A 22,066-nucleotide genomic window follows, 5' to 3' on the forward strand; every position below is an offset into this window, starting at 1 on the left:
AATAATTTGCACTTACAAAATTGCGGATGCAACATCACATAGGATGCTTTTCACAATTAGGCCCAATATCTCTCATTATATCTAATGTTGCCTTAAGTCATCAAACAAAGTGCTGCATAAAAAGTTTCAATGTCAATGCTTTTTTGTGTACTCACAAAGACCACATAAAAAGGCTAATGAAGGTAGACAAAGGCATAGTCTAATGACCTGAGCAAAGTACTAGGAGTTAGTAATTCTGAGTTTCTAATTCTTGTAATGTCCGTGACTTCTCTTATGAACTTGGCAAGTTATTTCATTTTTCTTAATTTTCTCATCTGTAATACATAGATAATAATTAGGGTTGCTTTGGAGGATGGGGGCAAACAGTTGTGAAAGTTTTCATGCTGGTTTCTGTTAATTTTATATTTGTTTTAATTTTCCAGTCACCTCTAATACCGTAACCTACATCACAGCGGTGTTGGAAGGAAAGATGCATTGTTTGCAAATGGCTTTGAAAATGACAAGCCGCATCTACATTCCAATGACTGTTATATATGTTGCTACTATTTTGTTGACTTAGGACCTGCATTAACTTCTGATAATGTTTCCAGCACATAAATTGCACAAAGCTATGGATCTGTACTTGAATTGTGACCAAAGTTGCTCATTTAACTAAGCCTAGTCAGCATGATGCAAAAACCAAGAGAAGGGCAGATACGTTAGTTATAGTTAGGAAAAAAATTAAGAGATTTTCCAGTCTACTATGTTTTAAATGTTAAATGCAATATTTTGCCAGGAGAGTCTACCCTGACACTTGTATTATTATGTACTTGCTCTCTATCAAACAAACCCAATGATAAACAATAATAAAAATTTAACATCCCCCTCCCAACATTGTGAAATGAACAAGGCTCTATTTGTTCTTGTTTCTATTAAAGAAATGTCAAGGTGGAAACAATTGTATGTATTAGGCTAGGAATAAGATCCACAAAGTACCCATCCAGCTACTTTAAATTGGTGGTGGTTATTTTCAGAGTTTGTGGTACCATCTTTTGCTTCTATTTATTGACATCATTCAGATAAGCCACGCCTTAGTAAGAGGTCTGCAGTCACTCCTGTGGTGAGAAAAGGACTATATGGAATGTCTTGAATATAACTATGTATGGCTTTCAGAGTCCAGAGTCAAAGCTTTGCCTGAGCAATGGATTTTCCTTTTTATTTTTTCTTCCAAGTATCAAAACAAAGGTACCTCAGTAATAACCTGGCAGATATCTGCTGGGCTGCCGATTCTGTCAAACTGTGGTGGATTTTTTGCTAGTGCTCCCACATAGGACGAAGATGATCCCACCAAGCTTATATGCTTACCCAGAACTGTAAATCAGGGAACAAATTCACTGCTGGAGTAATCAGACACAACTCCATTGCCCTTAAAAGATTAGTTATTTGCTTTTAGTGTTGGAGGCGTGGTGCAGTGTGTAAAAAAAAATTAAAATGAGTCATTTTAGGCAGCTTCGATACAGTAGAACCTCAGAGTTACGGACACCTGGGGAAATGGAGGTTGTTCGTAACTCTGAACATGCTTTATGGGACTGGGCGGACTACTCAGAGCAGGGCTCGCAGCTCTGCATTGGCTGCCTGGCGAGTGGAGGTGGGGACAGGCAGCTCGTTCTAGCCCCCTGGCTGCAAGGGGGGTGAGTGTGGCACCCTGGGGGCACTGCAGTGTCAGTGGCTGCGTGGTGCAGGCTGTGGCCCTTTAAAACTGAGCTGCTTCTCCAGAGCGCAGTGTGCAGGCAGGAGCACAGGCTCCAGCAGCTTGGGCTTCAGCAGCTTAAACTCCAGGCCAGGTTTCAGCAGCAGCTCAGGAAATTTATTTCCCAGCTTGTCCCCCTCGCACCCGGGGGAGAGAGAGGGGAAAACGGCATTCACTACCTCCTACCTCACGAACGCTCATGCTCAAATAAATTGGTTAGTCTCTAAGGTGCCACAAGTCCTCCTTTTCTTTTTGCGAATACAGACTAACACGGCTGTTACTCTGATACCTCCTACCTGTGACTGCCCCCTGCTGTGGCGAGTAGAGGTGGGTGTGGGAACAGGCAGTCCAGTTGTGCCTATCTTTAAGATGCAGTACAGGCACAGTACAGTACAGTGTTCGGGTTTTTTTTGTCTCCGCTGCTGTCTGGTCACTTTCTTCCAGTTCCCCATTGTGTCCAGTTGACAGTCAGTCTGTATCTCTGGTGTTCATATCTCTGAGGTTCTACTGTATACACTAAGCATTCACAGATGACTTTTCAAAATGTGATTTATACTTGACATCTAAAGCTCAAAACGTGATGATCCTGAAATATCTCAATATAACTTCTAAAACTTGCAAATGTTTGGTTTCTAAAGAACACAGTGAGCCAAGAGATTTTCATGTGGAACTCATGATTAATCACATTCAGAAAACAACCTCCAAAAGGCAAAAAGGTTTCTTTTTTCTCTGTCTCCCTACATCTCCCTCCTCCCTCCCCCCCAAAAAGCAAGCTTGTTTCCCAACACAGAGCAAATGCTCTCAAGATGTAAGAGAAGAAAAGGGACTTTTTTCTCTGCAGGACTATTTATGGTATCATATACTGCTAGTATATCCATCTTAAGGCACAAGTGTCTAGTCTAATATGTAACAAGGAATGAGATGGCCTGAGCAGCATGGATTCTACGGGGAGGGGTATTGGTTATGTGGTGTGCTTTTGCTCATCTTACATGGGATTTTTTGCCCAGTGAATCCACACAATACAGAAGTCCACTTGTCAAATCCCTATCCCATCCTGAATTGGGGAGGAAGGGAAGTTTTGTGGTTAAAACCCTGGGATGACCCTTTGGAGATATGGGTATAATTTCTGACTCAACTTCAGATGCCCTGTATGATCTTGGACAAGTCACTCAATATTTATGCATATTAGTTCCTCATCTATACAATGGGGATAATACTCTTTTTTTTTTCTTTTTCTTTTTTTTGGTCTGCTTTGTCTATTTACATGGTAAATTCTTCAGGTCAGGGATTCTTACCTTATGTGTATATATAGCACCTAGCAAAATGAGGCACCAATCTCAATTGGTGCCTGTAACCCCTACTGTAATACAAATAAATAATAACCCTTCACATCCGCGCTGTGAAGATCTATGCAGGAGATCTCTGCAGCATTCAGGGGTATTGATTACTCCCTCTCAGCAGGGTCTCCATGGTTTCTGCCTTCTGAGGAAATGACCTGCATATTTAAAGCTGCTTTTGGTGACTCAGAAATTAGTATTTTGCTGTGGTGTTGTAGCCATGTTGGTCCCAAGATATTAGAGAGACACAGTGGGTGAGATCTGAAGAAAAGCTCTGTGGAGCTCAAAAAGCTTTTCTCTTTCACCAACAGCAATTGGCCCAATACATTCACCCATCTGGTCTCAGCAATTAGTATGTAGACTACAGTCTTCTGATTATGCTATTCTCAGATCACTGCACTAGATGGATGAAGGCCACCTGCAAAATTGGACAAAGTTTTCAAGATTTGCCTACCTAGGGAAAAGACACTGCAGTTAACTCAGTGAATTATTCTCTTAGTTAAAACTAGGCAACTTTTCCAAAGTGATTATTAATAAAATACTGAAAACTTTTGTAGGTTATGACCTCCATAAATACTGAAAAGATGCTTTGCTGTAAGTCACAAAATATTCACAAGAAATCATTTGTTTTGTAATTCCGGTGTAATTAAAATTGCATTTTTTTTTTTAAAGCCAGCCCTGTTCTTCCAACCAGGTCAGGCAGTTCAAATGGCAGATGGTACAATAATGTTTCATACAGTTTAGTTGGACACCTAATCAAACATATTGATTTTGCATTATTGTTAATTATCAGGAGAGGATAATTGATAAGTTTTATTGAATTCATACTGTATTCTTAAATATTCACGTATGAATAATGCATGGAGGAATTTCTCAGTTTGTTTAAAGCTTAACTTTCAGGCATTTGCAATTTAAAAAAAAACAAATAGATTTGATCAGGACTGCTGTTAGTTATGAAGCAACTATATAGATGATGTGACTACAACTTAGAGGAAAATTATATACAAAATTATTGTTTCTTTCAAATGGGGACCGCAGGATCCAATTATGAGCTCTTTGTACCCTTACATTCTGTTTGAAGGTCAGTTCAGGGAAGTAAATGGGTTCCCCTCCTTTTTCTGGGACACTTTCTTCTACTTTTGCTATATACAGCTTACTTAAAATAGCATCATAATGCCAAAAAGGATAGGCAGGTGGGTCAGAAACGTAGATATGAGAGAGAACTGTCAGTTTTTCAAAAGGAAAATGAAGGTGATAACAAGGTTTGAGTCCGGAAAAGGGGGAGTTGCCTCTCCTCATCCAAAATTAGGACAATCTTCACATTTTTTGTGTGTGTGCACTAGAAACATTAAAAGGACCATTAAATGACAAAGTAAAAAGGTTATGGAAAGCAAACTTTTGATAACATAGAGCTAGTTATATGTCTCATTTTTTTCTTTTTCTCTTCCCTTTGTTCCTTCTATATCCTGATTCATCTTTAGGGCTCTGCAGTTTTTCCTTATTTTTTTAGATTTTTTCATCCTTTTGAAATTTTTCAGTTCACATTTTCTCTTCAGCCCCCTCTCTTCCTTACAAGATATTTTTCTTTTTTGAGCTGTCTCTTGCGTATTTGTATTTTTTTCAGTATCTTCTCTCACTCTGTCCCCTCTCTATTACAGCATTCCTTCCACAATCCCTTCCTACTTCTACCTCCCTAAATTATTTCTCCACTTTTCCATGCTCCCCTGACAGTTTTCTTGGGAGCTGGAGTACAGGTATTGTTAATCCTTTAAATCAGCATTTCCCAAACTTGGGATGCCGCTTGTTCAGGGAAAGCCCCTGGTGGGCTGGGCCAGTTTGTTTACCTGCCGCGTCCGGAGGTTCGGCTGATCGCAACTCCCACTGGCTGCGGTTCTCTGTGCCCGGCGAATGAGGGCTGCGGGAAGCGGCGGCTGATACGTCCCTCGGCCCACGCCGCTTCCCACAGTCCCCATTGGCCTGGAGCGGCAAACCGTGGCCAGTAGGAGCCGTGATCAGCTGAACTTGCAGATGCAGCAGGTAAACAAACCGGCCCGGCCCACCAGGGGCTTTCCCTGAACAAGCGGCGTCCCAAGTTTGGGAAACACTGCTCTAAATGCATGTGATGAGTGAGTTGTAGAGGTTAAAAGCATGGCAGAGTAAATATATGAGTATCACCTTTCAAGAGTGGATGGATTGACAGCCCTGACTACACTGTAGGACATATCTTAGTCAGTTTTAATGGTTTTTACTTCAATAGGCTATGGATCAGGCCCTATGTATGGTGAGTTAGCTACACCATTCCCCAACAGTCCAAGAGTGAAATCCTGGATCCACTGGAAGGTTGCAACTGACTTCAGTTGGCCTAGGATTTCATGCCTGGTGCATACTTTGACAGCATGCATGTCCACTGGGCTGGGAAATATGAGTCCCACTTGCAAGGTTGTTCACATTTGTTCCATGTTCATTGGTTGAGAATGATATTTAACATCATCTCTGCAGAAATTTAATAGTTTAGTTTAAGATATGTTTTCAGTATGCTGATACATCCAGACTGATTGTTCCGTTAAACCATACCAAGTAGAAGAGGAACAGGTACAATGGAACCCAGATTTAAGTAAAGGTGTTCACAGACAGCTTCAGAATGTGTGTGTGTGTGTGTTTGTCCACATATAGAAAGAGCGATTGGCTCTTGTGTGGAACTGCAAATAGCACATTTACATGCAGTGAAAAAATTAGGGACATTTATTTCCCTTTGGCATAACAAGGTCACTGTATCAAAGCTCAATATAAGAGGTTTAACTTTACTGCCAAATGCAGATCAGTGAGAAACTAGAGTTACTGTAAAGACTCTGTTACAAGCATTCTTCTATAAAAATGTGTTCACTTAAGTCAATAAATTGGTGGTTTGGGAACATGGAGAAAGGAGAAATCAACCAAAAAGAAACTCTGTGTCTCTATATTATAAACTCTCTCTCTCTCATCTTCCAAGTGAGCCTCTGCAGGCATGGGGCAGAAGCAGAATTTTGAATGATACTAGTTTAAGAGGGCCATGAGAAATACCTATACAGATTTAGCTAAAAGGTTTTAATTTTTTCCCAGCAAATCACATATTAAGACCTACATTTAAAAACTTACCAAATTATTGTATATAACTTAGTATGATTACCTTGGTATCTGTAATATTTCCTAGGTGTTCTGTATAACAAGTATAGACCCAGTCCTACAATGTGTTGTGTGTAGTTTGACCCCTCTGCCTATGCAGAGTGCCATTGATTTAAACAAGACTCTGCCTGAATGGAGTCAATTGCAGGATTCAGGCCATAGGAAAGTACAGGGAATCCTTTGAAAACCCGGGCCATCATAACTAGGATAAACTTGCCTAGTTTTTGAGAGTGACCATTGTTGTGTTTATCACTTCCGAAGTTACCATGATAGTCCTTAGTCACGACTCCGCTTAATGTTGCTTTAGCTACAGCTAATTTGATAAACTTGGAATTTTGAGGGTTTAATATCTGACCTATCTAAAATTATTTAAGGCAGAAAACCGATTTAGGGTTCTTGACTTTAAGGATTTTTACAAAATAGGAAAAAACCAAAGATGTAACTTGGATCTAGTTTTGGATTAAGTGTTTTTTTATGTTTTAATTTTTCTGATGCCATATATATATATATATATTGAGCATAGTAATTCTAAATGTTGATTAGGCTTTCTTAGGGGGTTTAAGCAGAGATAAAATACGAAAAATAGCTACTGCTCTTGCACAACAGTAACTATTCATAATTATATATATTTTTAGTGACGCTAATTCACCGTTTGCTGCAGTGGCCATAATATCACTAAAACTCCCTTATGACCACGTCAAATCAAGTCAAGGTAGGTGATTTGATAACATGAAAACAAAACCATTTCTGTGCAAATCCACCGAGGCAACATTCCAAAGTCAAGACAGAAATAATCAGTGTTCATAAGTGGAAGCCTATGGAGACAATCTTACAACATCAAGATAATGGCCATAAGATGACGAACTGTAGAAGATGGTCTCTGGTGCAAATATGAAACAATATCCTGACTAATTACATTGCATTAGAAACAAATCTAAGAAAATGAATACTAAGCAGATGAGAGTGGCATGTGAAAACTGATAGCACCTGTCTTAGATATTCCTGCTGGACGCTCCATTGAGTTGAAGCTGTCTTATTTACCGATTTAAGAACATTGCCAGGGTACATGAAAGTGTGGCCTGCAGCGTAGGCTGTTTTTATTGTTTGTTTATTGCTGTTCTATTGTAGCGCCACTGATCTCTGGAAATAGGTTTATAGATTATTCCCTAGCACAACTTTCGATGTCACTGGACCCTATTCACTCCCTAGTCACACCGTCTTTGACCAGGCTTCAGGCAAGCTCTTGGCTGCAAGTTAGACAGAAGAAGGGAGGCAGCATTACAGAGAGGAGGGGACTGGAGCCAGCCAGCACAGTTTCAAAAACAGGCACATACAGCTAGCATTCATAGCTTCTTAGCCTAGCCAGTGGAGCACCTGTACACCCACAGCTACTTTTCAAAGTTACCCTTTCTCCCGTGGTCCCAGGATGATGGTGCACTGGGTGATTACCTACCTGCCCCTCAGCACAGGTGTAAATTGCACTCCCTGGCATCCATGTGGGTAAATTTGACACATTATGTCCCATTCCTGTAAGAACAAAATCCTCTGGAGAGAAAAGGTGGATTTTTTTTCTAATTGTGGTGTAGGGTCAGCAAAGATGATGGCTTATTCTTTTCCATGAGTACTGTCTGTGTCTCCATTCTCTCTAAAACCCCTGGTTGGACAATTAGAAAAGATCCATACAATCTATCAAAACTACAGTGCAAGGATTTTCTGGACTTCCTCTTCACTGAGTGGAACAGTTAACTGAAATTCTGGAATCTACAGTTCCACATGATAGAGATGTTGTAACAGGCCTGGTAGGAAATAACAAGAGATTGCTTTCCAAAATGGATGACATTGAAAATAAATCCAAGATTACTCATCTAAGAATTACTGTTGTTCAGGGGAGGACAGAGCCCTCCTATCTCTTTTGGTTTAAGGAAATGGGTAACGGAGCTGTATGATTCTCTGAGTTGGCTCTGATCAAGTATTTTCAGCTAGAAGGTTCCCAAGGGGAGGAAAAACCCTCAGCTGCATCCATGCTATTTATTGTTTTGATTATATGTGGATCCCTGTCATTTTGTAATAAAGTTCTTAAAGCTGCTATAATAACCTGTGTACTGCTCTTTCAGAGCTCTAAAACAGACACATTTACATGCCTCATTGAAAGGAAAAAATATTTTGCTTTGGTCAATACGTTATTTTGAAAAATAAGAATCAAAGCCATAGTTGTATCCGTCTGGATTTATGTGGAGGTCGATGACCATTCCTACAGCTGTAAGTCTGTGGAAGAGGTAGATAGCTTTGCTTCAACAAAAATCCAATTATGCATTTGGATTCACCATTCAATGAGTCCAATATGAGTGCAACACAGGTGGAAGAACCACAAACAGCCAATGTGGCCCATAGTGTAATTTAAAGCATCTTCAGGACTGCTCTAAACAATGCCGCAGCTCAAACGGGACAAATGGATAACCAGGACATACCAGAGTGCAGTATTGTGGTCATGTCCCTTCTTTCTCCTATCTCACCCATGACGATGAAGACTGGGAAAGGAGTGGGTGTGCCAGCTTTAAGCCACTCAGAGATTCCCTCTAAACTGGGAATCCCATATGGCTGTTTATCTGGAGCACAAAGAGGCTGTATCAGGGCTTAGGTATAAGTCTGTGAAGTCTGAGTGACACCAGCTATTGTTTTGACCCTATCATGAAAACAAAGTTGTTTCAATCTTTGTTTTGCCCCAGGCATGCAATTAATATATTTTGAATGTGCAAAGCTTGTTAATTTTTGTTAGATGTTATATCTTCTATGTACTTTTTTATTCTCTTTGGTCTGTCACAAGTCTCCAGTCTCCAAACAGTCTCTGGAAAATAAGTTTAGTTTGTATTACAAACTCTTCAGATTCTGTTTCTTCATTATTAGTTGCTAACACTTCCAAAAATATTACTTTACTGGGTTTAGGTCATTGATAGACACATGGAAGGGCTCATCTGGGCTCTGATTTAGCAAAGTACTGAAGCCCGTGCCTAACTTCAAGCACATGAATAGTTCCTCTGGGAATCAGTGGGGCTCCTTATATGCTTAAAGTTAGGTATGTGCTTAAATACCTTACTGAAATGGTCACGCTTGTACTGCTCCTGGTTACTGATGATACATATATGTATGAAGAATAGTATTTCTTAGCTTTAATAGCCATGGCTTACAGTATCTTTCTGTACCACCTTTTGTAAGAAGGAATCTCTTATTTCCCCGAAGATTACAAGGTGTAAATAGTTTATATCAGTTTATAAATGTTTAATATCACCTTTCTGTTTTTTTGAGTGGAATTTTCAAAAGCACCAAGTGACTTAGGGCATAAGTCTTACTGAAAGTCAGTGAAACTTGTGCTTATGAGTCAATTAAGTGCTCTTGAAAATCCCACCCTTAAATAATATCTAAATACAGCAGTGCTTAATTTGTGCAAGGGCTGAGCCCCAGCACCTCTAGGTTTGGCAGTTTATAGCCCTGGCACCTCTGGGCTTGTCACATAAGTTATGAACATAAAGAAGTTGCTTAAGCCCCGGCACCACTTTATTACAAATAAAGCATGGGAATACAGTTAAAAGATATTCAGCTCCTAGAAACACTGTAATGTTGCTAGGCCAGGATTCTGTGGTGTTTTCCTCTTTTTAGCGGCAACTTAGCAATTACAGTTGTATGTGGTAGCAGTGTCATTATTTCCATCTTCTTGAAGGAGAAAGATTTGTATTATGTAGGAAGCATGAAAGTCAGAGGGTAAGAAGAGCCTCCCCTAAAGCAGATTTCAGAGTAACAGCCGTGTTAGTCTGTATTCGCAAAAAGAAAAGGAGTACTTGTGGCACCTTAGAGACTAACCAATTTATTAGAGCATAAGCTTTCGTGAGCTACAGCTCACTTCATCAGATGCATATCGTGGAAACTGCAGCAGACTTTATATATACACAGAGAATATGAACCAATACCTCCTCCCACCCCACTGTCCTGCTGGTAATAGCTTATCTAAAGTGATCATCAGGTGGGCCATTTCCAGCACAAATCCAGGTTTTCTCACCCTCCACCCCCCCACACAAATTCACTCTCCTGCTGGTGATAGCCCATCCAAAGTGACAACTCTTTACACAATGTGCATGACAATCAAGTTGGGCTATTTCCTGCACAAATCCAGGTTTTCTCACATCCCCCCCACCCCCATACACACACAAACTCACTCTCCTGCTGGTAATAGCTCATCCAAACTGACCACTCTTCACGTTTAAATCCAAGTTAAACCAGAACATCTGGGGGGGGTAGGAAAAAACAATTTTCCACGATATGCATCTGATGAAGTGAGCTGTGGCTCACGAAAGCTTATGCTCTAATAAATTGGTTAGTCTCTAAGGTGCCACAAGTACTCCCTAAAGCAGAGTTTCTCAACCCATGGTTGGGACTCAAAATTGAGTCAGCAAAATGTTTCAAAGGGTTGCGTGGCAAGTCCTGTTGCACACGGCTGCCTGGGCTCACCTCCTTGGTCCAGGGGTCCCAGCACCACTGAGATTAGGTCCAGCCATGATGATGATGGGAGTTCATTAGGCCAAATCTGAGTGAGTGGCATTGCAACCCCATGAGCCAGATCATGACTCCACTCACACAAATTTGGTCCAGTCACGGGGTGGGACAAATCTGAGTGGTGCTGTAGTCCTGGAGGTTGCAACACCCAGAGCTGAGAGCCAAGCCCAGCCAGCCCCACAGCTCAGGAGCTGCCACGGTGGAGTAAGTGCTGGGCAGGACTCAACCAAAACCACCCAATGGCCTCCATCCTCAGACTATTTACTGGGTCATGACAGGCCATACCCATTTACAAATGGGTCCTGAGCCCAAAAAGGTTGAGAATCACTGCCCTAAAGGATCTGTTGTTTCCTTCCTTGACAAAGAATGAAACAATTAACTCTGCAGTTTTTTAGTTTTGCTGCCATTGGTAAAATCTGAAGGAACTATCAGCCGTGGCAGCTAGTATGTAGGGCAACTGAACACAGACATAGAAGATGAAACAAACACCAAAAGGCCTAGCTGCACAGGTGCAGTACACTCGTGTGGATATGGGCCGAGCACTAGCAGCATGGCTGGGTCGCATTCTCAGTTTCTTACATACAGCTATATCTTTGACAGGTGAGGATGGAGGAGGGCATGAGACAGGAGACTGACTGAAGAGTAGGGAAAGGTGAGACTCTCTTCCACTGCCACGAGCACTCTTAAAACAGACATAGTTGTGGTTTGGGCAAGGGAGTAAAAAGACTGAAAGGTTGAATTGACTTTAAGACTATAGTCTCAAGAGCTGGGTTCTTCACCTTGCTTTGCTACTGACATTGGGAAAGTCATTTAACTTTTCTCTCTATACCTCACCGCGTTTGTGTCAGTGCCAGGTTTAGAACGTTCCTCAGAATCTCCTTGATGTCGTTCCTGAGCTTAGCCTGCTAGACTACCCATGCCATTGAACTACTTTGTGGCTGGAGGCATAGGTGCTGACTTCCTCTCTACCTGGGGGAGTGCTCGACCCTCCCCCTCTGCCCCAGGACTGCTACCACTCCACCCCTTCCTCCAAGCCCCCACCCTGCCCTGCCTCTTCCTGCCCCTGCTCTGCCCCACTCCCCGCTCCCACTTCAACCCTTCCCCCAAGGCCACACCCACACCTTGCCTCTTCCTGTACCTGCCCTACCTCTTCCCACCCCCTCCCCCAAGCACGTCCTATCCCTGCTTCTCCCCCTCCCTGCCAGCGGCTCCTGCATGCTGTGCAGGAGGCACTGGGAGGGAAGGGGAGGAGTTGACCAGCAGGGCCGCCAGTGAGCGGGAGGATCTGGGGGATAGGGGAGAGCTCTTCTCTTTGTATGCCTAAGGACGGCCCTGGTCCAGAATGCATTTGCCAATAAAAAGTTACGAAATGTCAGTTTGAAGGTAGAATCTGGGCCCTGCTTTTGCATGCCTTGGCATTCTTCTAGTTTACTTTAAAACATTCATGGGCCTCAACCTACAGTGCTTTGTAGATAAAACTTCAACTAAGGGCATGTCTAAATTGCCATTTATGTCGGCAAAACTAATGTTGCTCACAGGGGTGAAAAAAGCACCCCCCCCGAGCAACATACGTTCCACCAGCGTGAGTGGTGGTGTACTCGGTGCTATGTTGGCGGGAGAGCTTCTCCCGCTGACGCAATTACTACTGCTCGTTAGGAGTGATTTAATTATGTGGACGGGAGAGCTCTCTCCGATCAGCATAGAGTGGCTACCTGGGAGATCTTATAGCGGTGCAGTTGCATCGGTACAGCTGTGCTACTATAAGGTCTCTAGTATAGACTAGAGATAACTTCAATGAGATTTGTGCAGAGAGAAGTGTAGGATCAGGCCCACCTCTTAATGCTATTTAACAGCAGTGGGCTTTTTCTGCCCCCTTCTGGTTTGAGACACATGTATTCAGGTAATGTTAAGCATGCTTATTATGTATTTAATAAACATGAAGAATGTCTATCAAACTAATACACATTTTAAACCTGTATTGTTGCCTGAGAGGCTAGAATAGTTCTGGTTTAACTATGTATGCATTTTTTGTTAAGAAAAAGACACATTTTAATAAGTGCTTAGAATGCCTCCAAAGGAAAAAGTCAGGTCTGTTACGTAAATTTTTGTTGAGGACACATGCTGTGCATAGCAAAAATGCTTATGAAATTTCTTTGAAAATAATGATTGCACATTTCACTAGCCAGTTTTTAAAGCCAAAATCCCTTGGATTTACATTTTTTTTCTGGGATTTTTCATGCCCATCTAAAATTTTAATCATTGGCATTCTTTAGTTATACGTGAGCAAAAAATCATCTGTTGTTGGCAAACTTTCACTTTTTAATGTTTCTTTAGCTTAAAAGCAACTGAACTAATTGTTTTGAAAATTAGTAGCAAAAAAATTCTGAGCTGGAAATAAGTCTTTATGGTCAAATTATAAATCACATATAATAAGGGTGTATAATGGAAACATCCATAGATCTTTAGCTACAGGCTCATGAACAGCTAAGCTGTTATAATGGGAAAGGGCCGTATAACCTAATGAAAGGAAACAGGTTTTCAATTATTTTAAACATTTATCACTATATTTTACAGGGGTGAATCATAATCTGCTACATTATAATGACCAGATACATGGCTAATGACATGTTTCTGTTGATTGCCTGTCTGTGTCAGAAGTGTGAAGATAATGTTCTGGTACAGAAGACCAAAATCCCATTGCCAGATCATTAATAGTTACACGTTTTACATTAGTAATTACATTGTATTTGTTCCCTGTAAAACAGGAATATGCTGAAATGGAAGGAAGAGCAATCTCTTGGTTAGAGCAAAGATACCAGGACTCAGACATTCTATTCCTGGTTCTATCATTGATTCATGGTGTGATCTTGGATAAGACTCTTCTCAGTGCTTCCGTTTAACCACTGGTAGAACAGGGATGATAATACTTCTCCAGCAGGTCTGAAAATCCTTTTCAAAGGTGAATAGGAATTATTATCCTCACTTAACCAGTGGGGAAGCTGAGACAGAGGAAAGTTACATTACTTTCCTAACGTCAGTAGGAAAACAAGGTAAAGAACCCAGTCTTGAGACTTGCGGTCTGTTGTCTTCTTCACTGGATCACACTGCCTAACAGACAGGTGTGTTGGAAGGCTTAATTAATCTTTGCAAAGTAATTTTGAGATTCTCAGATGACAAATGCCACATAAGTGTAAAGTACAATGTGAAAAGAGGAGTATCCAAATAGATTCATAGATTCATAGATATTTAGGTCAGAAGGGACCATTATGATCATCTAGTCTGACCTCCTGCACAATGCAGGCCACAGAATTTCACCCACCACTCCTAAAAAAGACCTCACACCTATATCTGTGCTATTGAAGTCCTCAAATTGTAGTTTGAAGACCTCAAGGAGCAGAGAATCCTCCAGCAAGTGACCCGTGCCCCATGCTACAGAGGAAGGCGAAAAACCTCCAGGGCCTTCCAATCTGCCCTGGAGGAAAATTCCTTCCCGACCCCAAATATGGCGATCAGCTAAACCCTGAGCATATGGGCAAGATTCATCAGCCAGATACTACAGAAAATTCTTTCCCGGTAACTTGGATCTTACCCCATCTAAAAACCCATCACAGGCCATTGGGCCTATTTACCATGAATATTTAATTACCAAAACCATGTTATCCCATCATACCATCTCCTCCATAAACTTATCGAGTTTAATCTTAAAGCAAGATAGATCTTTTGCCCCCACTACTTCCCTCGGAAGGCTATTCCAAAACTTCACTCCTCTGATGGTTAGAAACCTTCGTCTAATTTCTAATCTAAATTTCCTAGTGGCCAGTTTATATCCATTTGTTCTTGTGTCCACATTGGTATTGAGTTTAAATAATTCCTCTCCCTCTCTGGTATTTATCCCTCTGATATATTTATAGAGAGCAATCATATCTCCCCTCAACCTTCTTTTACTTAGGCTAAACAAGCCAAGCTCCCTGAGTCTCCTTTCATAAGACAAGTTTTCCATTCCTCGGATCATCCTAGTAGCCCTTCTCTGTACCTGTTCCAGTTTGAATTCATCCTTCTTAAACATGGGAGACCAGAACTGCACACAGTATTCCAGGTGAGGTCTCACCAGTGCCTTATATAACGGTACTAAAACCTCCTTATCCCTACTGGAAATACCTCTCCTGATGCATCCCAAGACGACATTAGCTTTTTTCACAGCCATATCACATTGGCAGCTCATAGTCAACCTATGATCAACCAATACTCCAAGGTCCTTTTCCTCCTCCGTTACTTCTAGTTGATGCGTCCCTAGCTTATAACTAAAATTCTTGTTATTAATCCCTAAATGCATGACCTTACACTTCTCACTATTAAATTTCATCCTATTCCTATTACTCCAGTTTACAAGGTCATCCAGATCCTCCTGTAGGGTATCCCTGTCCTTCTCTAAATTAGCAATACCTCCCAGCTTTGTATCATCTGCAAACTTTATTAGCACACTCCCACTTTTTGTGCCCAGGTCAGTAATAAAAAGATTAAATAAGATTGGTCCCAAAACTGATCCTTGAGGAACTCCACTGGTAACCTCCCTCCAACTTGACAGTTCACCTTTCAGTAGGACCCGTTGTAGTCTCCCCTTTAACCAATTCCCTATCCACCTTTCAATTTTCCTATTGATGCCCATCTTATCCAATTTAACTAATAATTCCCCATGTGGCACAGTATCAAACGCCTTACTAAAATCTAAATAAATTAGATCCACTGCGTTTCCTTTATCTAAAAAATCTGTTACTCTCTCAAAGAAGGAAATCAGGTTGGTTTGGCACGATCTACCTTTTGTAAAACCATGTTGTATTTTGTCCCATTTACCATTGACTTCAATGTCCTTAACTACCTTCTCCTTCAAAATTTTTTCCAAGACCTTGCATACTACAGATGTCAAACTAACAGGCCTATAATTACTTGGATCACTTTTTTTCCCTTTCTTAAAAATAGGAACTATGTTAGCAATTCTCCAATCATATGGTACAACCCCTGAATTTACAGATTCATTAAAAATTCTTGCTAATGGGCTTGCAATTTCTTGTGCCAATTCTTTTAATATTCTTGGATGAAGATTATCTGGGCCCCCCGATTTAGCCCCATTAAGCTGTTTGAGTTTCGCTTCTACCTCAGATATGGTGATGTCTACCTCCATATCCTCATTCCCATTTATCATGCTACCATTATCCCTAAGATCCTCTTTAGTCTTATTAAAGACTGAGGCAAAGTATTTGTTTAGATATTGGGCCATGCCTAGATTATCCTTGACCTCCACTCCATCCTCAGTTTTTAGCGGTCCCACTTCTTCTTTCTTTGTTTTCTTCCTATTTATATGACTATAGAACCTTTTACTATTGGTTTTAATTCCCTTTGCAAGGTCCAACTCTACTTGACTTTTAGCCTGTCTCACTTTATCCCTACATATTCTGACCTCAATAAGGTAGCTTTCCTTACTGATCCCTCCCTTCTTCCACTCCCTATATGCTTTCTGCTTTTTCTTAATTACCTCTCTAAGATGCTTGCTCATCCAGCTTGGTCTACAACTCCTGCCTATGAATTTTTTCCCCTTTCTTGGGATGCAGGCTTCCGATAGCTTCTGCAGCTTTAATTTAAAATAATCCCAGGCCTCCTCTACCTTTAAACCCATAAATTCTTCAGTCCAATCCACTTCCCTAACTAATTTCCTTAATTTTTGAAAGTCAGCCCTTTTGAAATCAAAAACCCTAGTTGCAGATTTATTTTTGTTAATCCTTCCATTCAGTTTGAACTGAATTAGCTCATGATCACTTGAGCCAAGATTATCCCCTACAACCATTTCCTCTATGAGATCCTCATTACTCGCCAAGACCAAATCTAAAATGGCATCCCCTCTAGTCTGTTCAGCAACTACTTGTTGAAGGAATCCATCAGCTATCGCATCTAGGAAAATCTGAGCCCTATTATTATTACTAGCACTCCTCCTCCAGTCTATATCTGGGAAGTTAAAGTCTCCCATGATCACACAGTTTCCATTAGTATTTACTTTATTAAAAACATTAAAAAGGGCTCTATCCATATCCAAATTAGATCCCGGCGGTCTATAGCACACCCCAAGCACTATCCCAGGGGAGGCTCTAATAGTTTTCTTCCCCAATTTAATTATTGCCCAGACAGACTCAGTCATATCCATTTCATCGCTTCTTATTTCTTTACATTCTATCTCATCATTGATATACAGTGCTACTCCACCACCTTTACCTTTTTTTCGGTCTTTCCTAAACAGCACATACCCTTCAATACCTGTAGCCCAGTCATGACTACTATTCCACCAGGTCTCTGTTATACCTATAATATCTGGTTTCACTTCCTGCACCAGTAACTCTAGTTCCTCCATTTTGTTACCTAGGCTCCTTGCATTAGTGTACAAACATCTTAATTTTTGCTGTTTGGCCTCACTCACATTCTGTACCCTATTAGGCACGGTTATTTTACTACCAGTATAACCTATTAGACTTGTATCTACACTGCCCTTCCTCCTACCTACAGCTGTATCCACTCTTACTTCATTTTCTTTCCACTCTATGCTAAAGTCTGGCGTGGAGATTACCTGGACATCTCCCAACCATCTCCCCCAAATTCCTAGTTTAAAGCTCTCTTAATCAGTTGTGCCAGCCTCCATCCTAGAAGTCTATTTCCTTCCCTACTCAGATGAAGTCCATCCCGAGAGAACTGTCCTCTATCCATGAATGCCTCCCAATGGCCATACATCCCAAAGCCCTCCTTATAGCACCACTGCCTAAGCCATCTATTGATAGTCATAATCTTGTCACACCTTTGTTGCCCTTCTCTAGGAACAGGCAGAATCCCACTAAAGATCACCTGAGCCTCAATTTCTTGCCCATTTAAAGCATTTGCAAATGGTTACAGGTTTTTGCAACTACAGGATCTAGCATGCAATGTTTTTGCTTGACATGGGCAATCAGAGCTTCAGCCTCTCCATATTTAACATAACAAGGACACTATACAACTTCCACTGTCTGTTTTTGACCTTGGGCTGCATTTTAGCCTTCTCTGTGTTAAAATATTACCTAACCTTTCTTTTTGTAATATTACAGTGAAACAGAGCATTAAGAATGAGAATTAATTATACTGTAGTCTCTCCCTCAAAATAAAGGAAACCACTTTCTTTGCTAAATCTATTGGGCAAGCTCATGAGCTGGTACATGAGTGATGTACACTGATCTAAATTAGTTGAGGATCTAGCCCATTAAATTTACCTATAAACAGATTTTTAAGGAAAAGGAAAGTTGAAGGGTGGTTTTTAGTTTAATTGTACCACTTCTGCTGTGAACAGCTTCTTCTGGATGCTGACACAATATACTGTAAATAGAGTCTAATTTGGGTGGATGTATTATTCCATACTGTCTTTTACCAGAATAGTGACAGGATATCTTAACCATCTGTAGTTTAACATTCAATGAAAAAAATGAGAAACAATGAAGTAATGCATCAAATAATTAAAGCTATTAGCCACTTTGGGATAACTTTTTATCAGCAGCATTTGTTGTTACATGCAAGATTGCTCTAGGGAGCTTTCTGTGCTTAGCCTCACTAGGAGAAGTCACTAGAGGCAAAAGATATGTTGGATGCATTCCAACATGATCCTCTGTGGTCATACTAACCTCTCTTTTCCAGTATGGTGTGAAGATGTCCCAAATGAGATCATGATAGTCAATGTCTTAGCCCAATATTTTCTACTTTCTCATAATCTGAGTATTATTCAGCATAAATATGTAAAAGAAGTCTATATCAAAGTACAGACCTTGTATAACAACTTTATTAACTTATATCTAGTCTACTTTATCCCTTTCTTCAAAAATACTATTTATTTGTATTTTCAAAGCAATTTACAGATGGGATCACAGTTAAATTTATAAGTTGCTGCATACATACAAATAGGTAGATATATAAGCGAAGTGTATTTTGATACAATATCATTATGTAGGATGCTATACACAAGCTGCTAATACAGCAGAAGGGCTATGTTGACCTGGTTCTTGTCAGTTTCACTAGTGCTCTTAGTTTACAGATTTGCTGACAGAACACTGACAGGTCAGTTTTTGCTGTGCTGCAATTTGGGAAAGCTTTGAGGAGCTCCATTTAAAATGTTACCAATTATTGGTGCTTTTGATAGATTTCAAAGCCAGAAAAGACTACTGTGATCTGCCCTCTTGTAAAAGAACAGACCACAGAACTTCCCCAAAATAATTCCTAGAGCATATCTTTTAGAAAATCATCTAGTCTTGATTTTAAAATGGTCAGTTATGGAAAATCCACCATGACCCTTGGTAAATTGTTCCAATGGTTAATTATCCTCACTGTTAGAAATGTACATTTTATTTTCATTATTTTTTTCCTAGCCTGGCAGTTCCTAATTTTAGACGATTGTCATTGGGTGTCAAAGAGTTGGAGAACAGTGAGACAATTATATCATCCCCATTAATCTAGTTAACAGACAAAAATAAGAATATTTTCAACTGCTATTCGATATATGTTGAAGGAAAAAAGATGAATGATTTAATGTTTAAAACACTGCACCAATACCCTAGATGTTATGATGAAAATGACGAATTGTTGTATTGGAAATGTCTCCCACTCCCACCTTCTAAATGTGTGATATTGAGGATTTTTTCTTATACCTCCAACTAAAGAGCTTTAAATGAGAACTAAAATACTCATAATATTTTCTCCCTAAACTACTTGTAATACCATAGATACAACATTAATGCCTTGTCTTCTTTCCATATTGTGGCAAAGTATTAGGTTAATAGCTTCCTCACATTTCAGGAGGGATACACGTAGTAACACTACAAACTCCTATGTCTACTTTATCTTAACTTAGGTAAGGAAGATTCACATCTGAGCATTGCTACAAGAATGTTGTACTTGTCCCAAAAATACTCTCTCTGAAAAATAAATAAATAAAAATAAATGGCCACATCTTTGTAGCTTCCTCTCTCTCACATACAATAGTTGGAAATAAAATTGTTAATATTTGGATCATGCTTCCTCCTCAGCCAGCCAGCCAGCGACGTTCCTTTTCCACTCGTACAGCCAGCCTCCCTGTTTACCCTCTCTCAAGGAAGTAGCACCACCACCTGCTCCAGTGTGTGACCTCCCTCCAGTGGGTTCAATAGCAATGCCTAAGCTGAGCCTCAAAGTCTGTTCCTTATCAAAATCATACCCCAAGATCCAATGTGGGAATGTGGTAGATTTGACTGGGATGGTGGCTTGCTGAAGAACATACAGCCTAGCAGCAGCCTGTTGGAGAGAGAGAGAGAGAGAGAGAGAGGAAGGGGGGATAGATCTGAAATTGGAATGAAGGAATTTAAACCGGAGCCAGAGGGGCCGGGGGAAAATGGGGAGGTAGGAAAAGTGTGTCACATATCTTGGCTGGCACATTGGGATAACATACATACTGTTCAGTGGTAAAGTTTCGTATCTACAACACAATCATGATCCTCCAGTGGTGTAGAGTTGACAATGGGTCCTTACACTACTGAGTCTCCATGGGTGTCTCTATGCTGGAGCTGAAAGGTGTGATTCCAAGCACAGGTAGACAGACTCCCACTAGCTCTGCTCAAGCCAGTGTGCTAAAAATAGCAGTGTGTGAGTAGGGGCAGCAGTTCAGTGTGAACTTGCACTCTGAGGGGCTTGGGCAGGCTTGGATTTATGTGACTAGATTGAGCCACCACCCAGCGGCAACATTCACACTGTTTTCTAGCACGCTATCTTGAGCAGAGCTAGTGTGAGTTTGTCTACCCAGGCTGGGAATTGTACCTCCCACTGCATTGGAGGCATATCTCATGCTGCCGAACAGGGGGCATGGAAAGAATGAGGTGCCCTAACTTATCCTTAGCTGTGTTTTCACCCCAGTGCAGTCCTGCATGAGTAAGAGTGACTCTGAGGCTGTTCTGATCCAGTACATGGTAACCAGTCTGCACACAATATGTGGCCCTATTTCTGTGATATTTCTGCAAATATCGGGCCATATTTTCCAAACTTTGCACATACACAAATTCTGCTGCACACATGCTGCCCTTGTTTTCCATAAGCATATAGGGATGCAGAAAAAGGTTGTGCACCCAATGGGAGTTTGTGCACGTGTAACTTGGGCAGATGCATTTTGAAATATCTGAGCCATTATGTACAGCAACTGTATGTGGTGCAGCATTACAATCTATTGGTAAAGAAGCTCTCAGGGAGGGAATGTGTTTCTGTGAACTGAAGCCTGATGGCACAGAACTGCAGTGTGTTGCATAGCACTGATGCAGTGGGACTGATTTTTAGTGCTTTAAGAATTTCCTTGCACTAGTGACTCCGGCTGACATCCTATTGTGAGCACAATCCTATTCTGCTTGAAATCAGTAGGAGGTTAGCCAGTGGAAGCAGTTTGGGACCCTGTGATATGAATCTGTCCTCACTGTAGTATTCAATGTCTATTGCCTCATTATCCAAATTCAGTGTTAGTTCTTGAAAGAAACATGTGATGAAGCTCTTTTCATCCCTTGGAAATAAAACTAAACTTTTCAAAGTAAGAGTCTCATTTCAAGGATCTTTTGGGTTAAAAGGGAAATTCATATTCTTCTTAAAACATGTATAATATTCAGAGAACACTATGAGGCAGCGTCTTGTTAACAGTACACCCTGCTGTGGATGCTTTTTTGTTTTCTTTTAATGAGGATGCTGTTTATATTTGTTGTTGCCTGTCAATGCAAATGAAACTGAAAACGGTAAGCATATGTCAGGGAGCCTGGTAGCTCTTTAGATTATAGGTCTAGTGCTTCCCTTAGGGCTGCTCAGCACTGCTTTCCAAAGCTGCCCTAAAGCCAGCATAACTAGTCAGTGAAGGGACTGACTACATAAAGGGAGGTGTGGTTGGGTGAGTCTCCCTTATAGCCTGGCAATTCCCTACTGCTGGAATGACTCTGTGGGTCCATTAAAGAAGTCTTAAAGTTGCTCTAATTTAAGCAGGGACCAGACCAAGAACAGGATGGCCAACTAATGGAAAGTAAATGTGGCTTAAAACCACCTTTGTGTCCCCTGTACTGAAGTTCAGCTTAGCTGCAGCTTCAGGCTATATGTTCTGTAGCTTTGAAACACCAGCTCAACGTTTGCAGTTTACATTCAAGCACCCCAGAGCAGATCAATATTTTAGTTTATTCACTCATAAATGAGTATTAAGATGTGGCTTTCACGCTTCTGTTCTTTGGAGACCAGAAAAATCTGT

At 40.8% G+C, this 22,066-nt stretch overlaps 1 protein-coding gene across 5 annotated transcripts in view; it reads right to left on the reverse strand.

Moving 5' to 3' along the window:
- NTNG1 (netrin G1) overlaps positions 1 to 22,066 on the reverse strand; it is a 210,621-nt gene that overhangs the window by 3,724 nt on the left and 184,831 nt on the right. The gene's annotated exons all lie outside the window — the stretch shown is intronic.

Source organism: Lepidochelys olivacea (assembly GCF_965140295.1).
Source record: "Lepidochelys olivacea isolate rLepOli2 genome assembly, chromosome: 8".
In the NCBI taxonomy this organism is placed as follows: domain Eukaryota; kingdom Metazoa; phylum Chordata; order Testudines; family Cheloniidae; genus Lepidochelys; species Lepidochelys olivacea.